We start from the raw sequence: 12,834 nt of genomic DNA, 5'->3' as shown, positions 1-12,834 counted from the left end.
GAGCAGGGTGTCCATCTGTAGGTTTGGTGCAAGTGGCAGGGAACAGGCCGGGTCGGGCTGGCGACGCGCACCGTATGTCTGGTGCGAGTGGCAGGAACAGGCCGGACCGAGGCTGGCGACGCGCACCGTAGGTTTGGTGCGAGTGGCAGGAACAGGCCGGTCGGGCTGGCGCCGCGAACAACCCACCGTAGGTTTGGTGCGTGAGTAGAACAGGCGGACTGGGCTGGCGACACACACCGTAGGCTGGTGCGTGGGAGCAGGACAGGCGGGCTGGCTGTGGACGCACACCGTAGGCTTGGTGCGTGGAGCAGGGAGCAGGCCGGGCTGGGCTGTCGACGCGACACCGTAGGCTTGGTGCGTGGAGCAGGGACAGGTCGGGCTGGGCTGTCGACTGCACACGAGCTGGTGCGTGGAGCAGGGACAGGCCGGACTGGGCTAGCGACCTTGCCACACCGTAGGCTTGGTGCGTGGAGCAGGGACAGGTCGGGCTGGGCTGTCGACGCACACCGAGAGCTCTTGGTGCGTGGGAGCAGGGACAGGCCGACTGGGCTGGCACGCACACCGTACACTTGGTGCGAGGGGGCCGGACCAGGCCGGACCGTACTGGGGACACACCACCTGGCTCTACCTCGGGATCTGGAACGGGCTGGACCGAACTGGTTACACACCCCAGTACCTCTCGCCGTGCCTCTACACCTTCCATCCTTGCTTTGCCCAGTGGCTCCGTAACCTGGTGGCCTTCTGAATCCGCCCCTTTTCTGCCTCCGTCAGCCCCGTCGTCCATGCCGTATGCCCCCTAAAAATTCTTAGGGTGCCTCACGACCACCCGACAGCGACCCTGATGTCCACGCCCGTTGCTCCTCTCCTGCCTGGGTCTCCCACTTCATAGCCCTCCGTACCGACGGCCTCCTCCCTCGGTAATCTGCCCCCAACTGAGGAGGACATCCACAAGCCGGTCACCTGCTGGTGTGTTCCTGGACACGCTGCTTGGCGTTGTATGGTGGGTTTTTCTGTCACGATCGTCGTAGGAGTGAGTAGACCAAGGCGCAGCGTGTGAAACAAACATGACTTTATTTAATTAAAGTACTAACAAAACACGACTCGTGAAGTCCACGGTTAAACATACCGACACGGAACAAAAACCCACAACACCAAAGGGAAAACATACAGATTAAATATGGCTCCCAATCAGAGACAACCAGCCCAACAGCTGACACTCGTTGCCTCTGATTGGGAGTCACTCAGGCAAACATAGAATACACCAACATAGAAATACACACATAGAAAATAAACACACCCTGGCTCAACATAATGAGTCCAAGAGCCAGGGTGTGACAATAGCTAAGGAGATGAGAAAACACCTGGCTCCAGATTACATCTTTAAACTAAGGGCAACCATGGCATCCGTGATAGGGTGAAGTGTCAATCAATGTATACAGTTAAGTTATGCTAGGTAGCTACTTTTTCGCATCACTTGGACATCTGTCCTTTCCTTTACAATGAGCAACTACATGTCCCATTCTTTGGCATTTTAAAACACAGCAGTTTATATGGATCAAATTCTCTAACATTGAAACTAAAGAATCCTGTAAAATAAAAATAATAATATGCCATTTAGCAGATGCTTTATCCAAAAGCGACTTACAGTCATGCGTGCATACATTTTTGTGTATGGGTGGTCCCGGGATCGAACCCACTACCTTGGCATTACAAGCGCCGTGCTCTACCAGGAGCTACAGAGGACCACCTATCTGTACCTTTCCTGGCCAAGACTTTCTCAAACCTCACAATCACAGATAGGCTTTCACTTCTATCGACCCTCTTTCCTACTGATCAACCTGTTAGCCTCAATCACTCTGCCTCCCTTCACATTTTCTTAATATTATCTGTGGACATAAATATTGGGACCCCAGGGATGACTCCCTCAATTTAGCAGAAGCACCAGGGACATGGCTTTTAATCTTCTTCCCATTAAGCTTTTCCATTTTCAGAATCTTCTCTTGCTGAGCCTCTACCACACAATATTAACAATCTACCATTTCAATGAACCCAGCTAATTTCACTTCACCTTACCTCTTTTCTCTACGGGCATTAGTGGGTCAGATAGGGTGTAAGTGAGCTCTGAGGTCTCATCCAACACCATCACCGCTTTCCCCACTCCAACACTTCTACTCTTGCTTCCTACCTTGACCCTCTTTGTGCTTTCTATACGAGACGCTCCACAGCTTTCTGTATCATAATGATCTCTCTTCTTCCTGTGTCTTTCTGTATCATGATCTCTCTTCTTCCTGTGTCTTTCTGTATCATGATCTCTCTTCTTCCTGTGTCTTTCTTATCATGATCTCTCTTCTTCCTGTGTCTTTTTGTATCATGATCTCTCTTCTTCCCTGGTGTCTTCTGTATCATGATCTCTCCTCTTCCTGTGTCTTTCTGTATCACGATCTCTACTTCTTCCTGTATGTCTGTATCATGATCTCTCTTCCCTGTGTCTTTCTGTATCATGATCTCTCTTCTTCCTGTAGTCTTCCTGTATCACGATCTCTCCCTCAACCCTGTGTCTTCCTGTATCATGATCTCTCTTCCTGTGTCTTCCTGTATAATGATCTCTCTTCTTCCTGTGTCATCTTTATGTATCATGATCTCTCTCCCCTAGCCTGTGTCTTTCTGTATCATGATCTCTCTCTTCTTCCTGTGTCTTTCTGTATCAAGATCTCTCTTCTTCTGTGTCTTTCCACTACCGACCATTCAGGTCCTTGACCCTCACTCTCCCGCTCCATACCATCAGAACTGACAGCCATATTGTCCTCATTCCATCACAGCTGTTGCTTCACCAACATTTTATCCACTTCCTCCATTTTGTCCTCACTACTCGCCATTTCAGACCTCCAACCCTTCGGGGGATCCAGAGGGAGGGGTCTGACTGGACGGGCCTTTAAAAGGAGAGGAGGGAGAGGTAGAAGGTAGGATTTCAGAAAGTGAGATTTCAACATCTGTTCATCTAATACTGTATGTGTCTACATCCCAAATATCACTCTATTCCCTATGTAGTGCTTTCTACTTTTGACCAGAGCCCATAGTGAATATGTGGCCCCTGGACAAATGTAGGGAACTTGTTTTGAAGGATCGTGCCAATTCCACAAACTCCCAATTACCCTCGGACACGCCCCTCTCCTGCTAACTCACCACACCTGAACTCACTCTGCCAATCACCAATTCCTCTCCCATTCTTCTGGTATATAAGCAGCTTGTTTTATCTGTGGTTGTTCAGTATTTGTGGTAGCCCAGTTCCTTTATTGTGTGTCCTGGCTAAAGTAAGTGCCTTCTATTGTGTGATTCTAACTTTTGTAAATATTTAGGTTGAGGTCTACACTGTCTTAGAACAATTCCTGCAGTGCAGCATAATATCCTGTTTATCCTAGCTTGTGTATTGTTATATGGGTGTAGCTAGCCTCTTAGTATTTAGACCTTTTGAATAATTTAAGTGTAAAGGGGAATTGAGACAGCTTGTGAGATGAGGCATGGTCCAATGATGGTACCGGCTAGCAGCCATTTGCACCACGGAGCAGTGGAACAAGAAACTAGAAATCTGGAATTTACATTTCACCCCCTCCCCCAAATCAGTCTAAATGGATGTCATGTTGCTTGATCAGTTTGTGTGCACGTCTGTCCAGCTAATCTGCCTCTTGCAAAATGGGCACCGTACTGCCCCCAGACTGGAAGTGGAGAAACATGTATGAAGCCAGAGGTTGTGGCTGAACTAGATTTAATGATTTATTGATCACTGGTTAGATCTGTTTTGTGTCGCTATCAGAACCATGTAGCGGACTATGGATGCAGCTTCAGAGTTGGGACATATGCTGCTAGCAGGTACCTCATTGAACCATTCGTCATCTCGCAAACTGTTGCTATGGAATATATATATTGAATCTGCTCTGATTAGGTAGTCCTGGAATACATCTGATAAGTGGAATGGCTGTGGTACTTGGTGAGGTTAGGGGAACACTGCACTCCCCTACACTCTGAAGGACTCACTGAATTTGTCTTCATGGCTTCTCTCTCAGGAGACTCACCATGGCCATGTTGACCGTTCTTCTGCTTCTCAGTGCTGCCTTTGCTCTGGGAGACGCAAGTAACAGTCCACTTTACATGATTCATTCTGTATTTGTTTTGTTGTAGCAGAGGTGACTGACGATATACTAATAATATCGCGGAGATATATGCTCGACTTAGCCTTTAAAGCCAAGCTGCAACTTCTCTTACAGTTTCATCAGAAACCGCTTGTGTCCCCCCGGTTGGACTCACTATGGATCACGGCTGCTTCTGTTTGTCAAGACTGCAAGGACCTGGCCTGAAGCAGAGGTATCATGCTTACTACCTACTGTGAATTAAGCAAAATAATGTTCAATTGAAATCAACTCTTTTCTTTGACATTACCTTAGAAGTTATATTTTCTATACTGGCAACACATGCCTCATGTAAAATACTGAACTTCCCTTTTAAAAATCGAAATCGTTTGTCCTTTCTACTGCAACTTTCTCTGGCGCACTTGATGTCCCTTGGAGCAAACCTTGGCGTCTGGCATAGCTCAAAGGAGAATACATTTCTACAGGATGTGGTGTCTTCCAAGACTGGCAGTTTCACTGCTACCTGGTTGGAGGATTTGACTCTTATTCCGGGGAATGGTGGGAAAAGGTACCCAGTTATCATACTTAAGTCAGCGCGACAATGCCTTAATAGAAAATGATCGTGACAGTCACCCAGTAACATTCTGCTGTTTTCATGTTATCCAGAGCGTTGGTGAATGCAACTATGGTGCTGCCAACAATTTACACTTTTTTCAGACATTTACTTTTACAGGCCATATTCAACGGGTGTGCTGCCTTTGTAAATTATTCAGCTGTCGCAGTGACAGTCTATTGAAATGGTTACATGTGAGTGTCTTAAAACATGTAGCTAATTTAAAACAATGGAACCATAATCCCAACTCTGATGTTGCTACCGTGCATGAATCTGCAGGTAGCTAACCAACCAGGTTCACTGCTAGCTAGGTAGCTAACAGTACACTTCAACTTCAAATGAAAACGACTGTCAAAATAGTAACGTGTCATATCTGAAAATGTAGCTAGCTACATATCTTAACCGTATACATTCATTGACGCTTCACACTATCACGGATGCCATGGTTGCCCTTAGTTTGAAGATGTAATCTGGAGACAGGAGTTTTCTCATCTCCCTTAGCTATCATACTCTAATTCCACTGATTTTAAAACTTTGTCCCCCAGAAAGTGAGAGCAACACTTATGTAGTTGAATTACGCAATATAAATAAAAAGGATTGCATTAGACAGGATTACCTACATACTGACCAGCTCAAATAGACAGCGTGCTATATGGCAGACCAATCCGAACTCCTCTCGGCATCTCCAGCTCACTCCTTATCTCAGCCAATCATGGCTAGCAGGCATGTTGCAGTCTTTTTCTGTGGCTAAACCAACTAGGGTCTTTTATTTGCATTTACAGATGGCATTCAAGGTTGTTATTAAGGCACATCTAAGTTTGTGTTCCGGAAGGTATTTCTGCCAAAAACCACTGATTTATAAAAACATAATAGCTGATTGGTGTACTGGTGTACACGTTATTTTGTCTCATGGGTTATTAAACATGAATGTTAACAAGGAGGCAAGCTCCATAGATAAGCTTTTCATTTTTATATTACATGTAGGGAAAATATTTGCTTTTGGGATTCTTTTAAATATTATTAATTTGCATCGCCGCTGTCTGGAGCAAGGGTATCCCAATTCCATACGCTCCCAAAAAGTATAACTGGGACATTTTTAACTGAAAGCTTAACTTTTAAAAAGCTTGAAACCGATTCCTTAATGTCAGGCTATTTGGTCAACTCCATTAGTCTAAAATCCTAGGTGGCGGTGTCTGCAGCTTGGTTGGCTGCAATCCGAACCCAATCCCGACTAAGACACTAGGCAAGTTTCGCTGCCGACCAAGTTACCAGTGTTACATTTTAGTGAGTTGTGGGGTTTGTTAGGTTTCATACTGCATTATGGTGATTGACTCCAAGCATTTGCCTTTGGCCTAAATACCTTATTACATCTGTAGCTGTAGAGTACTGCTGCAGTTTGTATATTTCAGATACTCCATGTGTATGTCGTTTATAAGTGCCTGTATTGCACTGAATACATGAGAGTTATGCAGTAGATGTTATTGTTTAGAGATGGTTCATTCCTATAGCCTGTATACACACTTTACCAGTAGATGTTATTGGTTAGAGATGGTTCATTCCCTATAGCCTGTATACACACTTTACCAGTAGATGTTATTGGTTAGAGATGGTTCATTCCTATAGCCTGTATACACACTTTACCGTAGATGTTATTGGTTAGAGATGGTTCATTCCTATAGCCTGTATACACACTTTACCAGTAGATGTTATTGGTTAGAGATGGTTCATTCCTATAGCCTGTATACACACTTTACCAGTAGATGTTATTGGTTAGAGATGGTTCATTCCTATAGCCTGTATACACACTTTACCAGTAGATGTGAAAAAAGAGGCGAAAACCAAACACTGCATTCCACAGTAAGAACATCATACCAAAGGTCAAGCGTGGTGGTGTGATGGTTTGGGGATGCTTTGCTGCCTCAGGACCTGGACCACTTGCCTTAATAGAAGGAGCAATGAATTCTGCTCTGTATCAGAGAATTCTACAGGAGAATGTCAGACCATCCGTCTGTGAGCTGAAGCTGAAGCGCAGCTGGGTCATGCAGCAAGACAATGATCCAAAACAACACAATCAAGTCTAAATGAAAATTGCTAAAAGCAACACATTGGAAGTTTTGGAATGGCCTAGTCAAAGTCCAGACCTAATCCCAATTGAGATGTTGTGGCAGGACGTGAAACTAGCAGTTAATGCTTGAAAACCCACACGTCACTGAGTTAAAGCAGTTCTGCATGGAAGAGTGGGCCAAAATTCCTCCACAGCGACGTGAGAGACTGATCAACAACTACAGGAGGCATTTGGTTGAGTCATTGCAGCTAAAGGTGGCACAACCAGTTAGAGTGTAAGGGGGGAATTACTTTTCACACAGGGGAATTGGGTGTTGCATAAATTTTTTTATGAAATAAATGTAAATATGTAATTGTTGTTATTTGTTCACTATTGTTCCCTTTATCTAATATTAGGTTTTGGATGAAGATCTGATAACATTAAGTATCACAAATATGCAAAAGTAGACAAAATTAGAAAGGGGGCAAATACTTTTATCCTTTAAAAATATATATACAGTGGGGAGAACAAGTATTTGATACACTGCCGATTTTGCAGGTTTTCCTACTTACAAAGCATGTAGAGGTCTGTAATTTTTATCATAGGTACACTTCAACTGTGAGAGACGGAATCTAAAACAAAAATCCAGAAAATCACATTGTATGATTTTAAAGTAATTTAATTAGCATTTTATTGCATGACATAAGTATTTGATACATCAGAAAAGCAGAACTTAATATTTGGTACAGAAACCTTTGTTTGCAATTACAGAGATCATCGTTTCCTGTAGGTCTTGACCAGGTTTGCACACACTGCAGCAGGGATTTTGGCCCACTCCTCCATACAGACCTTCTCCAGATCCTTCAGGGTTTCGGGGCTGTCGCTGGTGATAAAAATGACAGACCTCTACATGCTTTGTAAGTAGGAAAACCTGCAAAATCGGCAGTGTATCAAATACTTGTTCTCCCCACTGTACGTTCTTTATTACTTTCCAACCCCACCATCCCTCCCTAATTGGAGTAAACTAGTGAACAACAATGCTTAGGCTTCTACTTCATGCTTATACATACTATATACATTTTATGGACACAGTCAATAATTATATTTTGTTTGTTTTTACTCCTGAACTTCCTCGGATCATTTTCATGATGTCCAACTGGTATGCTTCTATATGCCATATCTTTCTAACTGTGCTCTTTCACAAAAGCTCTCAACCTATAACCTATATACTTATTATGGACACAGCATGTCTTACATTATTAGTTACCTTGTTTATTAGTTGTTGTTATTAGTCCCATCCTTCAGCTCCATTCAACACCTCCCATCTGATCTCTTAACACCAACTTTTGTGATGTTTTTGAACCTTTTCTATTCTCATTGTTTCTACAGTTTATGATTTGAAAATAAACATTTTTGCTAAAAATATTATTATATTATTGATTGATTGACAAGAATTTTATATAATAATTTAAAATTGGTAATAAAAAAATTATACGTTTTGAATCCGCGTCGTTTTTGCGTATCAGTTCATAAACACTATGCCATGGAATCGAGTCACAAAATCTCTTCCCAACTATTTTGCAATCTATTGGGATGGCTGTCAATATTTTGGACCTTAAATTAAACTGGTAAAGTTTTTTTATTTATCACAATTTTCTTTAACCAATGATGTTCTTTGATGCAAGTCAGACAAGTTCCTTACTTTCTCCACCCCTTCCACTTTCCTCTTCCACTTTTGCGGTAATACTGCAATTATTTGGTTGTAACTTTCCTGGGTAGAGCAGACATTCCCATTGAGAAGTTTTGTTAGCTGCATGTGTGACAAACTCCACCATTCCTACCGATAATATCATTCTGAAGATTATTCCTTTTTTAAACATTCTCTCAAAAAAGATTTTTTTTTATCTTTTAGTATATTTGAGTTTAACCACAATATTTGTTCTGTCATTTCTGGAGGATTAAATAGAAATTGTAACCAACTTTCTATGGCTTGTTTTAGAATAGTGATATTTGGGAGATTATTTCCTTTTCAAATACCTTAAAGTGAGGGGTTGTAATCTGAATAAAGGGAAAAAAGTCCCTTCCTGAACATTGGGTGAGACAATCTTACTAGCTCGGATTTAAGTATAATTTTTGTATGACTGAAGCTTTTAGTGATAGGTCTAATGCTTTAATATTTAATAATTTCTGTCCTCAAATTCATATTCATTATATAAATAGGCCCATTTAATTTTGTCTGGCTTGCCGTTCCAAATAAAATGGAATATTTTTTTTCTCATATAATTTAAAAAACTGTTCGCTAGGCGTAGGCAAGACCATAAGCAAATAGGTAAACTGGGATAATACTAAAGAGTTAGACAGGTATTTACCTTTCCATGGTAACAAGATCTTATCTATTTTTGCTAACTTTCTATTAAAAATGTATTGCAGTGAGATCATTTATTTCCTTTGGGATATGTATTCCGAGGATATCCAACCATCAGACCATTTTATTGGTAAACTAACATGGTAATGTAAAATATTTTTTTGTGATCCAATACGTAATATAGTACACTTGTCATAATTTGGTTGTAATCCAGAGAGGTTAGAAAATGTATCTAGATCCTCTAGAAGGCTGTGGAGGATTCAAGTTGTGGATTTAAAAGAAAACATGAATCATCAGCGTACAATGACACCTTTGTTTTTAAGCCCTGGATTTCTAATCCCTTGATATTATTGTTGGATCTGATTTTAATAGCTAACATCTCGATGGCAATAATAAATATGCAGATAGTGGACAACCTTGTTTCACTCTCTTGACAGTTTAAAACTTTGGAGAAATAGCTTACTAATTTACACCTAGGGTTACTATACATTGATTTTAACCCAATTCATAAGAGATTCTCCAAAATTGAAATGCTCCAGGAATTTATATATAAACCCCAGTTGTACTTTATCAAATGACTTTAAGTCTGCTAAAATCATAACTTGGTGTTAGTGATTCAACCTCGTGAAATATAAGATTATTTCACAGAAAATGTTCCTTGAGTTTAGAGTGAGGAAAAGTAGCTAACACCTCACTGCTCTCTTGTGTGTCATGAGCAGAGCAGCCCAAGTGGCGAAGTTGATATGGAAACTCAGAGCCATGCAGAGTGAGCTATGCACAGGGACCGAGTGACAGACGGCGCGGCGCAGTTAATGGACTTACTAATGGAGGAAGTTATTTGGGGTTTCAGCAAAAGCAATCGGGCCTGGGTAGTGTAGAACCGGCATGGGTAGAGCTAAAAATTCATGCACGTGCAGGGCTCTAATGTGGGGTCCTTTCTGAAAAACTGTACTAATCTTATCAATCAAGTTAGGAACTTAAACAAAATAAGACGTTTCATTTTAGCAGATGCTCTTTTCTAGAGCGACTTCAGTTAGTGAGTGCATACATTTTCATACTGGCTCCCCCGTGGGAATCGAACCCCACAACCCTGGCGTTGGAAACGCCATGCTCTACCAACTGAGCTACACGACATCGTGTACGTTTTCTAGTGTAAGAAGGTACTTAGTGTCACATTTTACTAGTGCAAGAATTGTGCAAAGCACAAAAATACCATAATCTGGCCATAGGGCTCTGGTCAAAAGTAGTGTACTATGTTGGGAATAGTAATAGAACCATTTGGCTTCCATCCTATCTTGTAAGGCTTCTTGTGTAAGATGGTACTTGTTGTACCGTTGTAGCAAAAATATGTTGTCTTATAAAGTTAATGTAAAGGGTTCATTTAAAAAGACTGATACTCCTTCCTCCATTTCCCAGAAATGGACCGGTTCATATAAATTGTACAGCATATCAAACCAACAATAAATAAAGTCAATCATTAAAAGTTTAAATTCTCTAGGATTTCTTCATTTATTTATTTGTATGGAATGGGAAGCAGTTCCTGTAGGACAGTAAAGAAACTGTCAAAGTATTTTTAACGTCTTCATTCCAACGCCTTTCATCTACGAGCAAATCTACAATTACAGACAAAAAAACATAAACATTAAAAAACATGCAGAACCTCCAGCAAATAATTAACATTTAGTGAATGAGAGAGAATGTGTGTGTTTACCAGGGGGCACATTTGATGGGAGCAGTGCCTGGTGGAGTCTCAGTACCCTGATCTTCTGTCCATTACAGGTCACACACCAACAGGAACCTACCAGAAATGGACATGTTAAAAAACCTGTTGCGTATACAATATTGACATAATTACAAACGTTACTGTAACACAAATGAATTGTCACCTTTAAATGACTTGGATAATTTAGTGTGTGTGTAGAGAGTGGTAACCTGTAGATCCCCAACATTGCTCAGGGGTGTATTGTCCCTTGCAGTCACAAGTTGGGATGTAGGCAGCGGCCTGTTTTTCATGGCATCTCTAGCACGCTCACAGGGGTCTTGGGTCGTATCGTACAATCTGGATACACAGGTAACACACATTGTAATGTGGACATTACATAACATTGCTGGACAATGTATGGACATAATATACATTGCTGGACATGCATTCTGAAAGCTTGGGTTGAGTCTGGAAGCTTGGGTGCGTCCCCAAATTGCACCCTATTCCCCTATGGGGCCTGGTCAAAAGCAGCTTACTATACGGAATAGATGTAACCTAGGTTTCCCCTCCAAAAACAGATACCAGTCTCAAGGGACTTCCTGGCTAAATATTGAAATTCTGCTACTTGTTTAAAGTCCCAGTGCAGTCAAAATTCAGTTTTGCATCATATTGTACAACAGCTGATGAAACTAAGACTGTAAAGTGGGGTAAATTATTATCAGTGTTATTTCCTAATAGTTGGTTGACAATCCAATCATGCATCCATCCAGTTGAAGGACCAAACCTTTCATATCAGAACACCTCAACACCAATATACATCTCTGGAACTAGAGGAGTGGCATTTGGCCAGTAACCGAAAGGTTGCTAGTTCGAATCCCTGAGCTGACAAGTTGAAATATCTGTCTATGTGCCCCTTGAGCAAGGCACTTAACCCTAATTGCTCCAGGGTTGCGTTGATAATGGCTGACCATAGCTGTGACCTGACTCTCAGGGAGAGTGGGATATGCCAAAACACATGCAACAAGACAGATAAGCTCCCAGCAATGTTTAAACAATTTATAAAATGTCTTGGTGAGTAAGTCTGAGGGATGTCTCACTTACCTTCCAAAGCAAAAGCCGTGCTGACAAGCAGAATGATGGTCAATGTCGCCATGGTGATATTCTCCTGAGAGAGAGATTAGTTAACCATTAGAATCAGCTGTGATTGTACAGTAATACTTCAAATTAGTGGAATGGCTGGGGGTACCAGAGGAGAGGTTAAGGAAACCCTGTGTTAGGGTCTTCATTCTATTGAAGGTGGGGTGAAAGGTCAATGTCTTAAGGCTGAAGGGGAGGTTGTGTTGCTAGGAGAGGAGAGGAGCTTCTGTATTTCTGGAAGAACAGGACAATGGAGTAGATTAATGGGTTCATGGCCATAACTACATCTGAGGACACAGAGGTCCGGACCAAAATAAGAAAATCTATTATGGGTCAACATCTAAATATTGCTCCCATCGTTGATCAAGAATTTAAGCATTCTGAGCTTTGATCTGACTGACAAGTTGAATCATGAACAGTGGTTTGTTCGTCATGTTCGTTGAGTCCCCCAGATTTGTTGCACGGATGTGACTTTTAGCAGCATACTCACCACTCTCTCGAACCACCATTCACCACTCTAACTCTGCCCTCTCGTGGAAACGAACTACCCCAGCTCAGAGTTGGCTCACTAGAGAGGTAAGCAAAACTAGAGACGCTGCTGACAGTGTGTCTGCGAGATGCCGGACAATAGGCAATTTTGAAACCGTCCCGTGACTCCTGCCGTGTCCACAGACATAACCCAAAGAACATGAAAAAGACTCAAAGAACGAGTGGACAACTGGTAGTCACATAGATGTGTCAGTCAGGTGGCTAGCTGCTGGAAGAGACTTCTATTGCCGTAACGTTGAAGGGCTCTGGTTAGTATAGGACTAAACTCCACGGTGAAGGAAGTTTCTAGTGAACTCCACC

At 42.1% G+C, this 12,834-nt stretch overlaps 1 long non-coding RNA gene across 1 annotated transcript; it reads left to right on the top strand.

The window, feature by feature from the left end:
* The first annotated feature begins 3,238 nt into the window (after positions 1–3,238).
* On the top strand, positions 3,239–4,281 carry LOC121558053. Its single transcript, XR_005998454.2, has 3 exons — positions 3,239–3,311; positions 4,062–4,129; positions 4,263–4,281. It is a non-coding gene; the product is annotated as an uncharacterized LOC121558053 (long non-coding RNA).
* Positions 4,282–12,834: the final 8,553 nt, after the last annotated feature.

The sequence above is a fragment of the Coregonus clupeaformis genome, unplaced genomic scaffold (assembly GCF_020615455.1).
Source record: "Coregonus clupeaformis isolate EN_2021a unplaced genomic scaffold, ASM2061545v1 scaf2762, whole genome shotgun sequence".
NCBI classification, from domain to species: domain Eukaryota; kingdom Metazoa; phylum Chordata; class Actinopteri; order Salmoniformes; family Salmonidae; genus Coregonus; species Coregonus clupeaformis.
Note: the sequence above shows the minus strand (reverse complement) of the source record. Positions and strands in the feature narration are given on the sequence as shown.